The 17,841-nt window shown below is 35.7% G+C and overlaps 1 long non-coding RNA gene across 1 annotated transcript in view; it reads left to right on the top strand.

Annotated features, from left to right (window-relative positions):
• LOC140697127 (uncharacterized) overlaps nucleotides 1-5,975 on the top strand; it is a 226,415-nt gene extending 220,440 nt beyond the window's left edge. The window contains exon 5 of the long non-coding RNA XR_012073955.1: nucleotides 5,902-5,975. This is a non-coding gene — a long non-coding RNA (uncharacterized lncRNA). The remainder of the gene's footprint in view (nucleotides 1-5,901) is intronic.
• Nucleotides 5,976-17,841: the final 11,866 nt, after the last annotated feature.

Genomic DNA, 17,841 nt, shown 5'->3' with positions numbered 1-17,841 from the left:
AAAGTGGAGAGAAAGTTCTTTGTTCTAGTTTTCTGCTCAGGTAGGGAAGAAACTGCTGCCTGCAGTAAAGAATGGGAGAAAAGGGATCTGTGAGTCTAGTTTCTCCTTATATTCACTTTCAGTGAATTCTCTTTTCAAGTTCACTGTCCACCTCCAATTTCAGAGACATTGGTATCTCCCATTTCTTCTCAAAGTTTGTTGCAGGTAAATCCCTTCTCATCCTCTGTATTTATGCCTTCTCTCTCCCCTCACTCCCATTTTATTTTCATGCGGTTTGAGATGGAACAGGAGGTAAACGCATACGTTCAGTCTTTCCTGTTTAATTGCAAGACCCCTCTGAGGAGCTCTGGAGGGTTTGCTTGGCAGCAGTTATTGCTTTTGGTGGGGAGGGGGAATTATAGAGAGGATTAGGCTTTTAAACTGTATAAACTATGTTAGGCTTAAGAGATCATATCTAGCTCTGTGATTTGACCCTGAAGAGAATGGAGAACCTATGGAATCTACTTCTTATGAGTAGAATTAGCTCCAGACAGCTCACACTTTAAAGAACTTAACTTTTCTTATTGTCACTGAGTTAATTCTTTGAGCTGCCTAAGATGAGACTACATGGTCTTATACTGTGGTAAGATGATCAGGAAGCCACCAAAAAATTGGTTTTCTTTGGGCATATAAAAATCTCCTGAAAATTCAGTTAACCTTTAATAATTAGTAACTTATTGATCTGATTGAGTTGGGAGATGGGTTACAAATAGGGGGTTAATCAAATAAGTAAAATATATTGAGAATTATTAAAGAGTTATGAATATAAAGAGGAGGAAAGCTAGGTTGAATCCTGTAATGTTGGATTGGAATTGGAAGTACAGGCATGAACTCATTATTATTAATATATAGACCTAAACATAGATATATAGATGCAAATCTATGTATACGTTGCGATAATATAAATAGACAACTAAATTTAGATGTAAGTCTATGGTGTGTGGGTGAGAGTATGTATGTATATATACATATATTTATTAGCTGTGTCTACTGAATGGTCCTGGGAGCAGCAACACCCCAACAACAAGGGATACATGTTGGACCTAGACCTTGGCTTTTCAATACCATTTCCATTAAAAGCAGCCACGTCTCTTTGAGTAAATGTTCGATTACTGATGTGGCAGAAGTAAAAGAGGAGCCTAGAACCTTTTTTGACGTAAGAAAGTAAAGAATGTTCAAGAAATAGTGGAACATATAGAAAGGACATGGAAGCCAGCTTGAAAGGGTTCTCACTGGCCAACTCTGGGACAATTTAAGTATCAAAATAAAAATAATAATGGATTGTAACCCATTAAGTAAAACATGAATCTACACATTGCACTGATGAGTATTGAATACATGGATAGGGAGAAGAGACAATTCCTTCAGTAGAATGGCAGCTAATAAATGTAGAAGGAATGACAGAATTAGAAAAACACCACTTGGTAACTATTATACTAATAATTCAGGCGAGAAACATCAGTGGGTGTTCGAACGAGTAGATAAAAATTTAACGAGAGATAGGATATTTTCCTAGAGTATCTCCCCACAAAATAATTTTTAATTATGAAAGGAAAAAGAATAACTTAACAGTGGAGAATCCTGGCAAAGACTACCTTAGTTAAGTAATCAAAGTTAATAATACCAGTAATGAGACAATTTAAATTATTTACTGCCCAATAGGATGCAACAAGATAGACATTTTTGTGATATCTTCCTGCCAAAAATCATAACCTGAATCTAATCATGAAGAAATATGGGAGGAAACCCATACTGAGGGATGGTCTACAGAATAACTGGCCTATAGTCTTCTAAAATACCAAGATCATGTAAGTCAAGGAACAGCTGAAAAATAGTCTCTATATTAATGATAATTAAATACCATGTATGATCTTAGATTTTATATTTTTGCTCTAAAGCAGTGGTTCTGAAAGTGTGATCTCAGGACCAGAGCTTCAGCACCACCTGGGAACTTAATTAGAAATACAAAACTTTGGACCCTATGCCAAACCCACTGAATCAGAAACCCTTGGTTTGGAACCCAATAATCTGTGTTTAATGAGACCTTCCATTGATTCTGATGCATACTAAAGTTTGAGATTCATTGCTGTAAAGCAGATTATTGGGGCAATTGTTAAAACTGTAGAGTAGATGGAGGTAATATATCTGTGTTAATTTCCTGCTTTTCATGTTATTGTTTGTAGGTTATACATACTAAAGTATTCAAGGGTACTGAGAAATTTTATCTGTAACTTACTCTTATATGGTTCAAGAATATAAAGTTCTTTATTATATATGTGCAACTTTTCTGTATTTTAAATTCCAAAATTAAGAAAATAGGAGGGGCTAAGCTGCATATTTATCATATTAGGAAAAAAAGTCTGACTCATATTCATTCCAACTGCTTTTATGTAATCAAATGTGGGACTAAATACAAAGGATATATATTCCATTACATGTATGGTTAAATCTGCTATGGAAAATAGTTTGCTCTCCCAAGAACCATCTGTGTTTATTTTCAGGTTGAACCAACCCTAAGGTTGCTAACATTCTTTAAAACCATGTTGATGAATGACACAATCTCTGAATCACATCAAAGCCAATATGGTTTCTTTGGGGATTCCATATCAGTGGAAAAACATTTCTGCTGAATAGCATCTGCCTATCCATATGTATAAAGAGTCAGCACATGAAACTGAAAAATAATTGTTTTTAAATAATTGGCTAGATGACATACACAGCCCCTCTTTCTCAACTGCATTACTAATTGCCTGAATATGATCCATGATCTGATTTTTCTTTCCCTTGCTGTAGATTCTTTGCAAGACTTTCCATTGTACACAACCAAAGTACAGCAGGAGCAAAATATAGCCTGAGACAAGTACGTATGTTGGATTAGATTCAAGTATGCAGGGTTTTATCTAGAAGGAAAAATCCTTTTAGAGTTAGAAAGGAAGTGAATCAGGCCCATGGACCTTGGCTATCTGACCAATACACAAACATTGGTGGTTGGTGGTTGTTTTTCTACTTTTGGTTGTCTACTTTGAAGCCATTGTACAACATCCAAATCCCCAGCTCCATTCTTCCTGGTATTTTGGTGGTTATGCATTTGTTCTGAGACTGTGAATGGAGAGTTCTCTTCCAACTAAAAAGTGTTCCTTCCCCAGCCATAATCCTTCAGCAGAACTGGATCTGATCAGTTATGTCACAAATGAAGAAGACTACATTTGTTTTAACAGAGTTTATTTAGAACATCCTGCTGCTAATGTCAGCACACAGATTGGGCAAGTTCCACCAAAATAACTTTCAGACTATTTGTACTCAATTAAATGTTTATTTAAAATTTCCTTTTGGTTTTTACTGCTGTAAATGTATTGTTCATTTTTCACATACCAGGCACTGTTGTTTAGTCTCAAGGGCATTACTTGTTACAAATTTAACAACTGTGACATATTAAAAACAACATTTAGGAAAGAAATTAGGGTTGAGAGGATGTGACCAGATGTTTCCGTGGTGTTTCGCCAAAATGTCACTTAAATGCCAACAAGATTTTAAAAGGAATTTTTTCCCAAAGTCTCCCTACCCACTTGACTGACACACCAAAAATGTTGCTATCATAGTTCTATTAGGAAATCCATTTAATTTTCTTTTAAGTCATAGTTTAATTGAGGATGCTTAAAGTCCTTTCAGTCATTTTTTTTCTTTTATAACTTCACTATGGCAAAAAAAATAATTGTGGATATGCTACATACTACCTTTGTGTCCCAAATTTTCTTATGACTAAAATAGGGCTGCTGGTACCTACCTCCTGTGATGGTTATGGGAATTAAATGAGATAATGTATGTGACACTCTTAGCCCAGTACCTGGGGTACAGAAAAATGACATATTAAATACTATTTTGATTACAAACAGTGCTAATTATTGATATAAGCAAAACCTTCCGGCAAGTGCCCTGGTGCTATATTTCTTTAAAAGAAAGGCCACCTCTCTTGCAAGTCTCTCTTAAGTTTCAGTCTTTTGTTGAAATTGTCAAGTCACACTAGGAAAAAGAGCCCATCAAGAGGCAACTTCAAAAGAAAGTCATTATTATTTTTAGATAAATCTGCTGGTAATTAGATTAGACCTCTCTGGGCTGATTTCTAAATTCAAGAGCATTTAGAGAAGAAGCCAGCAGGTAAATAAAATAGAACAAAGAGACTATATGCACCCAAAACAGATGACTCTAGGTTTGCTCTCCTTCTGTGGAAATTCTGTTGATGTCAGAGGGTTAATAGAGCTTTTTAACAGTAGAATGGGGCCCTGGAGTTTTCTTGATTTGATCCACATTCAAAAATATACAAAAATATAAAAGTCAGTGAAGCAAATGCTGTACAACAGAGGTTTTTCAGGGAAAAAGGATAAGCTTGATCCAAAAATATTTTGGAGGGTGGAGACATTCCAAGCATACCATTCCATGACTATGCCAATGGAATGTGGGCACAGCACAGGAACAATGTCCAAGGCTGGAGAGCTTTAGAGGACCAAGGAAATTCTGAGTGAAAAACACAAAGCAGTGAAGAACATCACCCTCTGCCCCCAACCAAATTTCCCTCTTTACAGGTTGAATTGGGAATTTTTAGTGAATTTTAGGTCCATGAACTATGGATTCCAAAATTTGGTGCCAGATAATTATAGCTGCATTTTGCAAATGTATAGGTATACACTGGTCTCTCGCTCTCTCTCACCAACCCCCCCAACACACATACACACACACATTGAATTGAAAGTAGAAATTGAGCAAATTCCAATTATTACATTTAAATCCCAAACTGGAAATGACGTTTTGTCTCTTTCCATTGTCTTTGACTCTAGGTGGGTAAAGCTGCCATAATGAAAATTTACTAATTAAAAAAGTATATATGTGGACTGCTTTTCCATGTTAATCATGAAAAGGGAGTAATTTCTAGAAATGGAGGAACATATCCATCCCTGTTCTCAAATTCCCTGAATAAAGTTTATTTGCATATTGTAATAGTTGCTAGTTTTTCCTCATCAGTGTTTGTGATTCTTCAAGAAATGGAAGATTTTAATTTTGAAACACCTCCATCATTGCCAAGAACTATATTGGCCCATGATTTGTGGATACAGTTGTGTCTGTTTGCAGTTTATCTTCGTTCTCCTTCATAGATCCACTGTCTCATTTGCGCAGTTTATGTCCAACAGGGACTGAAGATTTTTCAATAAAAAGTTCAGTCAAATGTCTTTCAAAAAATGCTTTGCAGACTGTTTTACTGCAGAGGCATTCCCTCTTTTTTGGTTGGTTGGTTTTTTTGGTGTTTTTGATCTGATAATCTATTTAACTGAAGAAGAGCAATTCAGTTTATGGCAAAGAACCATTCAGGAGGTTGCCTGGAGGTAGGATGATGACTCAGTGTTTCTCAAAGATGGGGTGCAGCTCTCACCTCTATCAGAATTCCCTGGGGAACTTTTAAAACTTCAAATTCCTAGGCCCCACTCCAGCCCTACTGAGTCCAGACCTCTGCGGGGTGAGGACTGGGGTGCTGCATATTTAATGAGCTTTGCAAGTGATTCTTACACATCTTCAAATGTAGGGGTCTCTTCAAGGTGGAAATTAGTGGTTGTGTCATAAAAGCCAGCAGTGCCTTCTGCCCTGGCACTTTTCTAGCTTTGAATAGAGGGTCAGTGGTGCATTGCCTTTGAAAAAATTCCAGTTTGAACCAAAGAGCAAATAATTTTCCCTTTTCTCAGTGTTTTCTCCTAGCTCCATTTTCCTCCATGGGCTCAATTGTCCAGCCTTCTTTACAGAGAATAGCATTTGGAGTTGAGCAGATCCCAAAACATTGTTAGTAATTCTGGTGAATATAATTCTTGTCTCCCGCAGGAAAGAATTCAAGAGCAAGCCATAGTAAAGTGAAAGTAGATTTATTCAGGGAGACACGCACTCCATGAATGTAAGTTCATGAGGCAGCCCCGAGGTGAAGCAGTCCCAAGGTGTGGGGTTGTTAGTTTTTATGGGCTGGGCAATTTCATATGCTAACAAGTGGGAGGATTATTCCAACTATTTGGGGAGGGGGTGGGGATTTCTAGGAATTTGGCCACTGCCCACTTTTTGGCCTTTTATGGTCAGGTTGGGAACTGTCATGGTGTCTGTGGGTGTATCATTTACCATGCTGATATATTATGGAGTGAGCCTATAATGAGGTTCAGGGTCTACTGGGAGTCGAATTTTCCATCATCTTGGTTGTAACCAGTTTATGTCCTGTCCTCAATTGCTGTGTCATTCTTTTAATGGTTGTGCCCTGCCCTCTCTCCTCTTGTCTCATCATTATTTTTGGACCTTGTTTTGTTCCTAATGCCTCTGCATTGTTGATCAGTGACTGTAGTCTGCATTTTCAAAGGCGAGAAAAGGGACATTACTAGCAGCTGAGTTACCTGACAATTACCAGGTATGAAGTAGATCAGAGTTTCTGACAGCACTCTTTAATGGGCAGTGGTTCTTGACCTTGTGTTCACATTAGAACTTCCTGGGAAGGTTTAAAACTCCCAGTACCTGGGCCACACCCCTGACCAGTGAATGTTATCAGAACCTCTGAGGTAGGACCCAGGCACCACTGCTTCATTAAGTTTCCCTAGTGATTCCAGGGTGCGCCTTAGGCCAAGAACCACGGTTCTGAGTACATCTGCAGAAAGTGCACTAGGGCCTTTAGAACACCTGAGGGTGAGCATCAGTATTTTTCTTTATAGATGGAACTTTTCCTACTTGTGGTACACTCTAAAAGGAGGAGAAAGTTGAGGATATATTTCTTACAGAAATTTGTTACTGAGAGAGAATTTTAAGGTTTCTTTAGAGTGTTCAACCACCATTACAGGAGACCCAGTACATATATGCATAGTGTTACCCACAGTATGTACCACCTATGAAACTTCCCTACACCAACCCTTCACTTTGTCTATTTCAAGATAGTCTATGAAATATATCAGTTTTCGGCTCTTTACTGTCTTCTCAAGAGCCAGTAACAGATCTCCAGTGAGCTGAAACAGGGAAAGTTGTTTTAAACCATTGACTGCTTAATAAATTAGCACTGGACGGCTCTTAGCCTAATTTATCTCTGAAAGCCAGTTTCCCAGGGTATCAGAGCAATACCACAAGAAAAATTATTTCCATTAAACACCACAAAAATGTCTTTCCTGTGATACTTCACTGAAAGGGTGACATGTACGAGATTCTCAGTCACAAAACAGGAAAGAAATGTTTGAAAGTTAAATTAAAAAGTAAAGCACAGTTAAGATTTTATTGAGCTTAAACCTCATTCCTTCCCCCTAAACATATAAATCTGTTCTGTGTTCTGTGTCTCCCACTCAGATGGGTGATAAATTTTGGACGCTGAATTCTTATGTCTCTAAAAATAACGTTTACCTAAAGTGAAGTGCAACATCTGGGTCTACTGGGGGAGCATGAAGTGGCCTTTCAGGTTAATTATTTGTGTGGCCAGGTTAGGTTTCTCAAACCTGAAAATAATACTAGTTTTGTTTCTCTTGGCTCCTTCCCACCACAGGTAAAAAGTCCTGTCGCAGTGACTTTCCCATAGACCTGCTCCTTCATGCAGAATGTTGCCATCAATGCCCCAACGTTGTGGAATGGAATATTTTCCTTCCCTGAGCTGAAAAAATCTCCTGTGCGTGGAGGCCTCTTGGTTATTTGATTTGAAATAGATTGAAGAGTCCCCCCCATTGCTGTCATAGTGAATGTCATGAGAACGGATCCTTCTCAAAGGAGTGTCTGCCCCATCAAAGGGCATGTCTGCTTGTCTCCTCCAGAAAGTGGATTGAGATGGTCTGTTTGCATATTTAGACACTGCCTGAGTAGGAAAGGTAACAAGGCTGGCATTAGATTGATCATAATAAGAACTCTTCATACCCTCTTCTAACACTTAAGTCCATATTCCAAAACAGGCTAATACCATGGAAAAAGAAGCCTTATGAAGGAATGTGGTGAGAGCAACCAGCTGTCCAGGGTGATCCTGGGAAATAATGGTCTTTTTTTTTATGGATAACATCACAATCTTGAAATAAATTTTTAAAAATCTCTAGATCTTTGTATAAATTTGAGTCCAAATATTATTATCCATATAAATTTTTCCAGGCACTAACTCAAGACCTGGGAGTTATCTTTTCATTTTTCCTCTTTCCCTACCAAATTCTGTTTGTCGTTTCTTCTCTTTTCCATTTTTTTGGCCACTACCTTACTTCAAGTCTTACTGCTTCATTTTGGTCTGCTGTAAAAGGCTTCTACCTCATCCCCAAACCTTTAGCCTTTCAAAATTAAAGGCCGTTCTACACACCACCACCAGAGCAAGCTTCTTGAATTATTGCTTTGCTTAAATCACTTCTCTATTTAAACTTTTGTGATGATTCTCCCATTGACTACTGAATAAAATCATGGCAATTTATCCTGGTGTTCGAGGCCTTTTAAAGTTTGGTTCCAAATTATACTTTCCATGTTTGAGCCAAATGAAACCTCCACACCTCTTCATTTCTTAACTTCATCTTGTCCTTTCTTTCTTCTGACTTAATCACTCCCTACATCTCAACTGTTACTTCTCCTCATCTGTCCTTGATGAAATCTTGCTTTTCCTCCAAAACTCAGCTCAGAAGCTCCCTCTGTCTTTCATAGAGCCTTTTCTGGCCACTTTACTCAGAAGTTTTCTTTGCTTCTCTGTCCTTAAATATTTGATTAGGGCTACTCTCAGGGCCCACAACAGGCATTGTCTTGTACTATAGTTATTTGGGTATGTAGTTTAGCTTTCTCATTGGGTTTCAATTTATGGAAGGCATAAACATGCCTTGTACATGTTGGGTGATGAATGAGTAAATGTAAGAGTAAATACTACTTCTTTCCCTCCCTAATCCTTAAGTAGAAAAAGTATGGTGGGAGAAATCTCTAATACATCTAATTTGAAGGCAGTCATTGGCCTAAGGATGTAGATTAATGGTGAGGAGACCTGAATTCAGATCAGTTTCCAAGGACCATCTATGTGTTCACAGGCTTATCTGAATGAATGGATCCTTCCAGGTCTTTGGAATTTCAGGGATGGGAGAGGGCAGAGGCATGGGCCTGTAAGTCATAAAATAAGTGTTTTAAAAAAATATAACCAGAGATTACATAACTCTTTGAAAATTTGAGGTTCAAAGCTGACAAGGATGTGGTGCAGGTGGCCTAGGAGCTGCTGAGTGGGTTCACCTTTGGTGTACTTTCTCTGGAAACCTGGCTGAAAGACTTGGGCACATCATGAGTTTACAGGCTGAAAGGCAAAAGACACTTAAAAAAATTACTTCAAAGGATTAAAATGGTGCAACAAATTCCCAGTCCTGGTCAGCCTGTCTGCACGACAAAATGGCTTAATACATGGGAATAGTAGGCCATTGAAAACTAATTTCTCTTTACTCAAATTGTTTTTGCAAGCTGAGATTCTGGATAAATGTGAGCCATCATATTTTGTACATAACAATTATACATAATAGCAGTGTTAATCTGGCCCTCTGTTTCTCTTACTTGCCACAGTGTTATGTCTGTGTTAGCATTAACACAGTGAAGAAATCATTCAAACAGTGAATGTGAAGGTGAATTAACTGGATAATTCTGGACCCCAAGTTTGTCCCTTTCTTAATAGCAGGTATTGAGATCTGAACTTATCAGTAATTACCTGTGTTATCTCTTAATTTCACTGAGGTAGCCTCAGTTTTTTAATTTATAACACGAGAGGAATAGTAATTTTAACTATCTCATGTGATCATAATGAGGGTTAAATTACAAATGTGAAAAGTGTATTTAGAAAGTACTTTGTACTTTCTGAAGCACTGTCCACATGTTTGCATGTTATAGGTATGTATGTGTTATTCAGATAAGGCAGTTGATTACTCTGGCCTGTGTTTAATCCTTTGTGCCATGCTCCTCCTCAGACCATTTTAAGTGTGAATGGATAGACAGACAGACAGATAGCTAGATAGATAAATCAATGGATGTATATATGTATGTATACACATATATTCTGTTTTAAATATACATAATTTAATTAACAATTATATTTAATCAGGTAATAACTTAGAAGTGAATCCAAACTAGATTAGATTGAATGGGTTTTAAAAATACAGTTTGTGTGGTTTAAAACATAATTTTAGATTCTTTCAATGCTTTACAAAATGTCCTCCAAGGCAGTGCTGTCTAAATGTTCATGATCCATGCTGGTGCATAAACCATTTGTTACCAGTAGCAATGACCATAAGCATATAGCCTAGTTCACTACTTTTTTTCTCTCTAAAAGTTTCCTGGTTTCTATTCTGGCACAAGCTCTTTAAGTTCTCATGAACTGGCAAATAATAGTACTGTCAGCTGTAGTAGCTCTGCTCTAATGGCAGTTTACTATTTGTTCATTCATTCGACAAGCATTTATTGAGCACCATATTAGTTAAGGTAGTGATAAAGCTGTGACAAATAAGTCCTAAACTTAGTTTCATAAAAACCCATTTCTCTGACATATCCCAGTCTATGCAGTTGCTCTTGGTCTGGTGCCCTTCTGTGTGGTTTTGGAAAAATGACTCCTTCTGTTTTTGTGGCCCACTCTTTTCTAGTCTGTAGAGGCCTCTTCATTTAGCTCGCAACTGCGAAAAGAGATGGTGGGGAAGTTGTAGCCCCTTATTAGACATTTCAAGAGTAATGCACATCACTTCTGCTCATATTATGTTGTGGCAGATGCCCTTCCTTAGCCCCATGCATGAGGACTGGAAAATATACTCCTTAGCTTTGTGGATACTTCCCAGCATGAACACTTCATTAGGAAAGGGGAGCAAAAAATTTCAGCAGTCACCTAAACCAGTACTTCTCAAACCATCTGAGGTTAAGGACCCAGTTCTGTCTTAAAAAATGTTAAATCTATCACATCCTGATACTTGAAAAAAATCCTATAAGAATGAATTACTAGAAAAATAAAATAAATATATCCAAAGACAAGTCCAGTTTCTTAATTATTAGATTCAGCAGACATAAAATTGGTGTGATTTCTCTACTTAGCTCATAGAGGACTGATAGCACCACACACAGACTGACACTTATTTTTACCACACTTGAGTTGCACAATTCTAGACTCTGGAGTTAAAATCAATAAAACATGGAATTCTCTTTTCATGTTAGGAAACACAGTAAACAAATTAATAACTAAGTAATTTTAGGTAGTGATAAACATTATTAGGACATGTGACCCAGCTGATGCAACCCAGAATCTTCTAGAGAGATCTTCTTGAGGAAAATCCTTATTATGATCATGATAGGAGAGCAGATTCAGGAAAATGTGTTTAGAACAAAAAGGAGCAATCATGTTTAAATATATTATGCTTTGTTTTCATTTCTGGTTTCAAAATTTCCATAAGGTTCAGGATGTAGCCCTTTTAGAAAACAGGAGGTAAATTAGAAACATTTTAAACCTCTTATTCTCTTTTCCTAAAATAACTTATAGATTAATGATTTTTATAACAGCTTTATTGAGATATAATTAATAAACCATACAATTTGGTAATTTAAAGCATACAATTTGATGGTTTATAGTATATTTACAGATACCTACAGCCATCACCATAGCCAATTTTAGAATGTTATCATCTAAAAAACAAAACAAAACAAAACAAAACAAAAAACCCCAAAACCCTGCTATAACCTTTGGCTATCAAATCCCTGTCATCCATTGCCCCCAGCCCTAAGCAACCACTAATCTATTTTCTGTCTTTATAGATTTGCCTATTCTTGTCACACTATATAAATGAAGTAATACGATATGTGGTCTTTTGTGACTAACTTCTTTCAGTGTTTTCAAGTTTCAGCTATGTTGTAGCATGTATCAGTATTTCATTCATTTTTATGGTGGAATAATCTATTGTATGTGGATACCACATTGTCTTTATTAATTGTTAATGGACATTTGTTTTTTTTCCTACCTTTGGCTACTCTGAATAAGGCTGCTATAAATGTTGGTGTGAGTCCTCCAACTGTGTTTTTCTTTTTCAAGATCATTTTGGTTATTATAGATCTCTTGCAATTCCATATGAATTTTAGGAATGGCTTGTCAGTTTCTACAAAGAAACTAGTCAGAATTCTGATAGGGCTTGTGTTGAACATATAGATTAATTTGGGGATTATTGGCATCATAACAATGTTAAATATTCTGATCCATGAACATAGACTATTTCAATTTATTTGCATCTTCTTTAACAATGATTTATAATTTTCAGAGTGTAAGTTTTACATTTTTGTTAAATTTATTCTTAAATATTTTACTATTTTTGATGCTATTGTAAATGGAATTGTTTTTTAAATTTCATTTTTGGATTATTCTTTACAAATAATAGAAATACAGTTGATTTTTGTATACTGTTCTCATTTTATAACCTTGCCAAAGTCATTTATTATTTTAATAGTTTTTAGTGGATTCCTTAGGATCTCCTGTATACAGGTTCATGTCATCTGCAAATAGACATAGGTTTGCTTTTTTCTTTTCTAGCCTAGACATGTTTTATATCTTTTACTTGCTTAATTATCCTAGTTTGAACCTCCAGTATAATGTTGAGTAGAAGTGGTGCAAGTGGACTTCCTTGTCTTGTTCCTGAACCTAAGGAGAAAGCATCCAGTCTTTTACTATTAATTATGGTGTTTGCTGTGGGTTTTTGTCGATACCCTTTACCAAGCTGAGAAAGTTTTCCTTCATTTCCTAGTTTAAGTGTTTTTATCATGAAAGGGTTTTGGATTCTGTCAAATGCTTTTACTTCATCTATTGAGATGGTCAAGTGGTTTTTCTTTTTTGTCCTGTTGATATGGTGTATTACATTAATTGATTTTCAGATGTTAAACCAACCTTGCATCCTGTGATAAGTCCCAATTGGTCATGGTTTATAATTCTTTTTATATGGTGCTGGATTTGATTTGCTAGTCTTTTGTTGAAGACTTCTGTGTCCATATTCATAAGAGATATTGGTCTGTAGTTGTCTTTTCTGTAATATTTTTGTTTCAGTGTAATACTGGCTTCATAGAGTGAGTTGGAGAATGTTCCCCTCTTCTTTTATTTCTTGAAGAATTGATGTTAATTCTTTCTTAAATGTATTAAAGGATTCACCAGTGAAAGTCTCTGGGCCTGGGCTTTTCTTTTTGTATAGTTTTTTTTTATTATTATTAATCTCTTTACTTGCTATAGGTATGTTCAGATTGTCTGTTTCTTCTTAAGTCAGTTGCAGTAATTTGTGTCTTTCTAGGAATTTGTCCATTTCTTCTAAGTTGTCTGATTTATTGGCATACAGTTGTTCATAGTATTCCTTTATAATCCTCTCTATTTCTTTGTGTTCGAAAGTAATACCCCTTCTTTCATGTCTGATTCTAGTCATTTGGGTCTTCTCTCTTCTACCTCAGTCAGTCTAGCTAAAAGTTTGTCAATCTTGATAGCCTTTTCAAAGAACCAGCTTTTAGTGTCATTGATTTTCTGTATTGTTTTTCTATTCCCTATTTCATTAATTTCCATGCTAATCTTTATTATTTCCTTCCTTCTGCTTACTTTGGGTATAATTTGCTCTTTTTCCAGTGTCTTAAGGTGGATGTTTAAGTTATTGATTTGAAATCTTTCTTGTTTTTTAATTTAGGTATTTACAGCTATAAATTTCTCTTTAAACACTGATTTCTCTGCATCCCACAAGTTTTGGTATATTGTGTCTCCATTTTCATTTATCTCTAAGTATTTTCTATTTGCCATTTGGAATTCCTCCTTAAACCACCAATAATTTGGAGTTTGTTGTTTAGTTTTCACATATTTTTGAATTCCCAATTTTTTTCTGTGTTTGTTTTCTAATTTCATTCCATTATGGTCAGAGAACATATTAGGACTATTTTCAATTTTTACTTTTTAAAATTTATTAAGGCTTGTTTTATGGCCTGACATACAGTTTATCCTGGAAAATGGCCCAGTGTACTGAAGAAAAATGTATATTCTGCTGTTGTAGGGTGGAGTGTTCTACAGATGTGTGTTGGCTATAGTTGATTTATAGTGTTCAGATCTTCTGTTTCCTTGTTGACCTTCTACTTTTGTTCTATCCATTATTTAAATGGAGTACTGAAATCTCCTACTACTTTTGTTGAATTGTCTTTTTCCCTTCATTTTTTTTGCTTTATGATTTTGGTACTCTGTTTTCAGGGTCATATATATTTATAATTGTAATATCTTCCTGATGGACTTATTTTCTTCTTATACAATGTCCCTCTTTATTGCTGGCAATGTTTTTTGTTTTAAAGTCTCTTTTGTCTGTTAGTATCGCCACCCTAGCTTTCTTGTGGTTGCTGTTTGCATGATGTATTGTTTTACATCCTTTCAACTTATTTGTATCTTTGAATATAAAATGTGTCTCCTATGGAGAGCATATGGTTGGATGCTACTTTTTTATCCAGTATGGCAGTTTCTGCTTTTTGCTTGAGTTGTTATACCATTCACATTTAATGTTATTATTGATAAAGTTGGATTTATGTCTGCCATTTTACTTTGCTCTTTGTATGTCTCATATCTTTTTTGTTCCTTTGTTTCTCCTGTAGCTTTATTTTGCATTACATGAATATTTTCTAATGTAGCATTTAAATACTTAAATGATTTTTTTCATTATTTTTGAGTTATTTCCTTAGAGGTTGCTTTAATGTTTATCATATACATCTTAGCTTGTCAGAATCAACTTCAGGTTTCCATAAACTTAATTTTAGTGAGATACAGAAACATTTCTGTAGAGTTAATTCTGCTTCCCCCTTTTGTTATACATATTATTTATATTATAATGTATTCATATTTTATATATATTATTATATCTATAATTCTGTAAATATTATAAGCCCAACAATATACTGTTATAACTCTTTATATAATTTTTTGACTTTTAAAGAAGCTGAGAGGAGAAAGGAAAGAAAGTATATATTTATAACTTTTGTTATATTAACCTTATTTATCATTTTTGATTCTCTTTATTTGTTTGCATGGGTCTGAGTTTACATCTGGAATCATTTCCTTAGGCCAGAAGAGCTTTGCTTTCACTCACTTCTTTTGTGCAGTTACTGGCAAATCTATTTCAATATGCTTCGGTGCAACAGTACATTATATACATGTTGTTTTATATAATTGATTTTTATTTTTTTTACCATTTTTTATTGATTTATAATCATTTTACAATGTGTCAAATTTCAGTGTTCAGCACAATTTTTCAGTCATTCATGGACAGACATATACACACTCATTGTCACATTTTTTTCTCTGTGAGTTATCATAACATTTTGTGTATATTTCCCTGTGCTATACAGTGTAATCTTGTTTATCTATTCTACAATTTTGAAATCCCAGTCTATCCCTTCCCACCCTCCACCCCCCGGTAACCACAAGTCTGTATTCTCTGTCTGTGAGTCTATTTCTGTCCTGTATTTATGCTTTGTTTTTGTTTGTTTGTTTGTTTTTGTTTTTGTGTTTTAGATTCCACATATGAGCGATCTTATATGGTATTTTTCTTTCTCTTTCTGGCTTACTTCACTTAGAATGACATTCTCCAGGAGCATCCATGTTGTTGCAAATGGCATTATGTTGTTGGTTTTTATGGCTGAATAGAATTCCATTGTATAAATATACCATATCTTCTTTATCCAGTCACCTGTTGTTGGACATTTAGGCTGTTTCCATGTTTTGGCTATTGTAAATAGTGCTACTATGAACATTGGGGTGCAGGTGTCATCCTGAAGTAGATTTCCTTCTGGATACAAGCCCAGGAGTGGGATTCCTGGGTCATATGGTAAGTCTATTCCTAGTCTTTTGAGGAATCTCCACACTGTTTTCCATAGTGGCTGCACCAAACTGCATTCCCATCAGCAGTGTAGGAGAGTTCCCCTTTCTCCACAGCCTCTCCAGCATTTGTCATTTGTGGATTTTTGAATGACGGCCATTCTGACTGGTGTGAGGTGATACCTCATTGTAGTTTTGATTTGCATTTCTCTGATAATTAGTGATATTGAGCATTTTTTCATGTGCTTTTTGATCATTTGTATGTCTTCCTTGGAGAATTGCAAATCAATTAAGACAGAGAGAAACATGCATTTTACTGTCTTTTGTAATTACATAATCACCTTTAATGGTGCTTTTTTTTTTTTCCCCACTGGTGTTGATTTGAATTACTGTCTGGAGCTTTCAGCCTGAAGAAACTGTCTTTAGTACTTCTTGTAGGGCATGCCTCGTAGCAACAAATTCAGTTTTTAATGCATCTGGAAATTTATTTCTTTTTTTAAATTGAAGTATAGTCAGTTTACAATGTTGTGTCAATTTCTGGTGTACAGTATAATGTTTCAGTCATATATATACATACATATATATTCATTTTCATATTCTTTTTCGTTATATGTTGCTACTTGATATTGAATATAGTTCCTTGTGCTATACAGAAGAAACTTACTGTTTGTCTATTTTTTATATAGTAGTTAATATCTACAAATCTTGAACTCCTAATTTATCCCTTCCACCCCTTTTCCCCCCAGTAATCATTTTATTTTCTATGTCTATGAGTCTATTTCTGTTTTGTAAATAAGTTCATTTGTGTCTTTTTTTTTTTCTTTCAGATTTCACATATGAGTGGTATTATGTGGTATTTTTCTTTCTCTTTCTGGCTTATTTCATTTAGAATGACAATCTCCAGGTCCATCCATGTTGCTGCAAATGGCATTATTTTATTATTTTTTTATCACTGAGTAGATTCCATTGTGTGTGTGTGTCTGTATGTACACACACACACACACACACACCCCACAACTTCTTTATCCAGTCATCTGTTGATGGACATTTAGGTTGCTTCCATGTCTTGGCTATTGTATATAGTGCCACTATGAGCATTGGGGTGCATGTATCTTTTTGAATTAGACTTCCCTCCAGATATATGCCCAGGAATAGGGTTGCTGGATCATATGGTAAGTCTATTTTTAGTCTTTTGCGAACTCTCAATACTGTTTTCCATTACAGCTGCACCAAACTACATTCCCACCAACAGAGTAGGAGGGTTGCCTTTTCTCCACAGCCTCTCCAGCATTTGTCATTTGTGGACTTTTGAATGATGGCCATTCTGACTGGTGTGAGGTGATACCTCATTTTAGTTTTGATCTGCATTTCTCTGATAATTAGCGATATTGAGCATTTTTTCATGTGCCTATTGGCCATTTGTATGTCTTCACTGGAGAATTGCTTGTTTAGGTCTTCTGCCCATTTTTGTATTGGGTTGTTTGGTTTTTTCTTATTAAGTTGTATGAGTTGTTTATATATTCTGAAAATTAAGCTCTTGTCAGTCTCATCTTTTGCAAATATTTTCTCCCATTCCATAGATTGTCTTTTTGTTTTGCTTATGGTTTCCTTTGCTTTGCAAAAGCATGTAAGTTTAATTAGGTTCCATTTGTTGACTTTTGCCTTTATTTCTATTGCCTGGGTAGACTGCTGTAGGAGAAAATTGCTGAGATTTATGTCAGACAATGTTTTGCATATGTTTTCTTCTAAGAGGTTTATAGTATGTTGTCTTATATGTAAGCCTTTAAGCCGTTTTGAGTTTATTTTTGTGTATGGTGTGAGGGAGTGTTCTAACTTCATTGACTTCATGCAGCTGTCCAGTTTTCCCAGCACCCCTTGCTGAAGAGACTGTCTTTTCTCCATTGTATATTTTTGCCTCCTTTGTTGACGATTAATTGACTGTAATCTGTGGGTTTATTTCTGGATGCTCTATTCTGTTCCATTGATCC

This window comes from Vicugna pacos, chromosome 6 (genome assembly GCF_048564905.1).
Source record: "Vicugna pacos chromosome 6, VicPac4, whole genome shotgun sequence".
Lineage (NCBI taxonomy): Eukaryota > Metazoa > Chordata > Mammalia > Artiodactyla > Camelidae > Vicugna > Vicugna pacos.
Note: the sequence above shows the minus strand (reverse complement) of the source record. Positions and strands in the feature narration are given on the sequence as shown.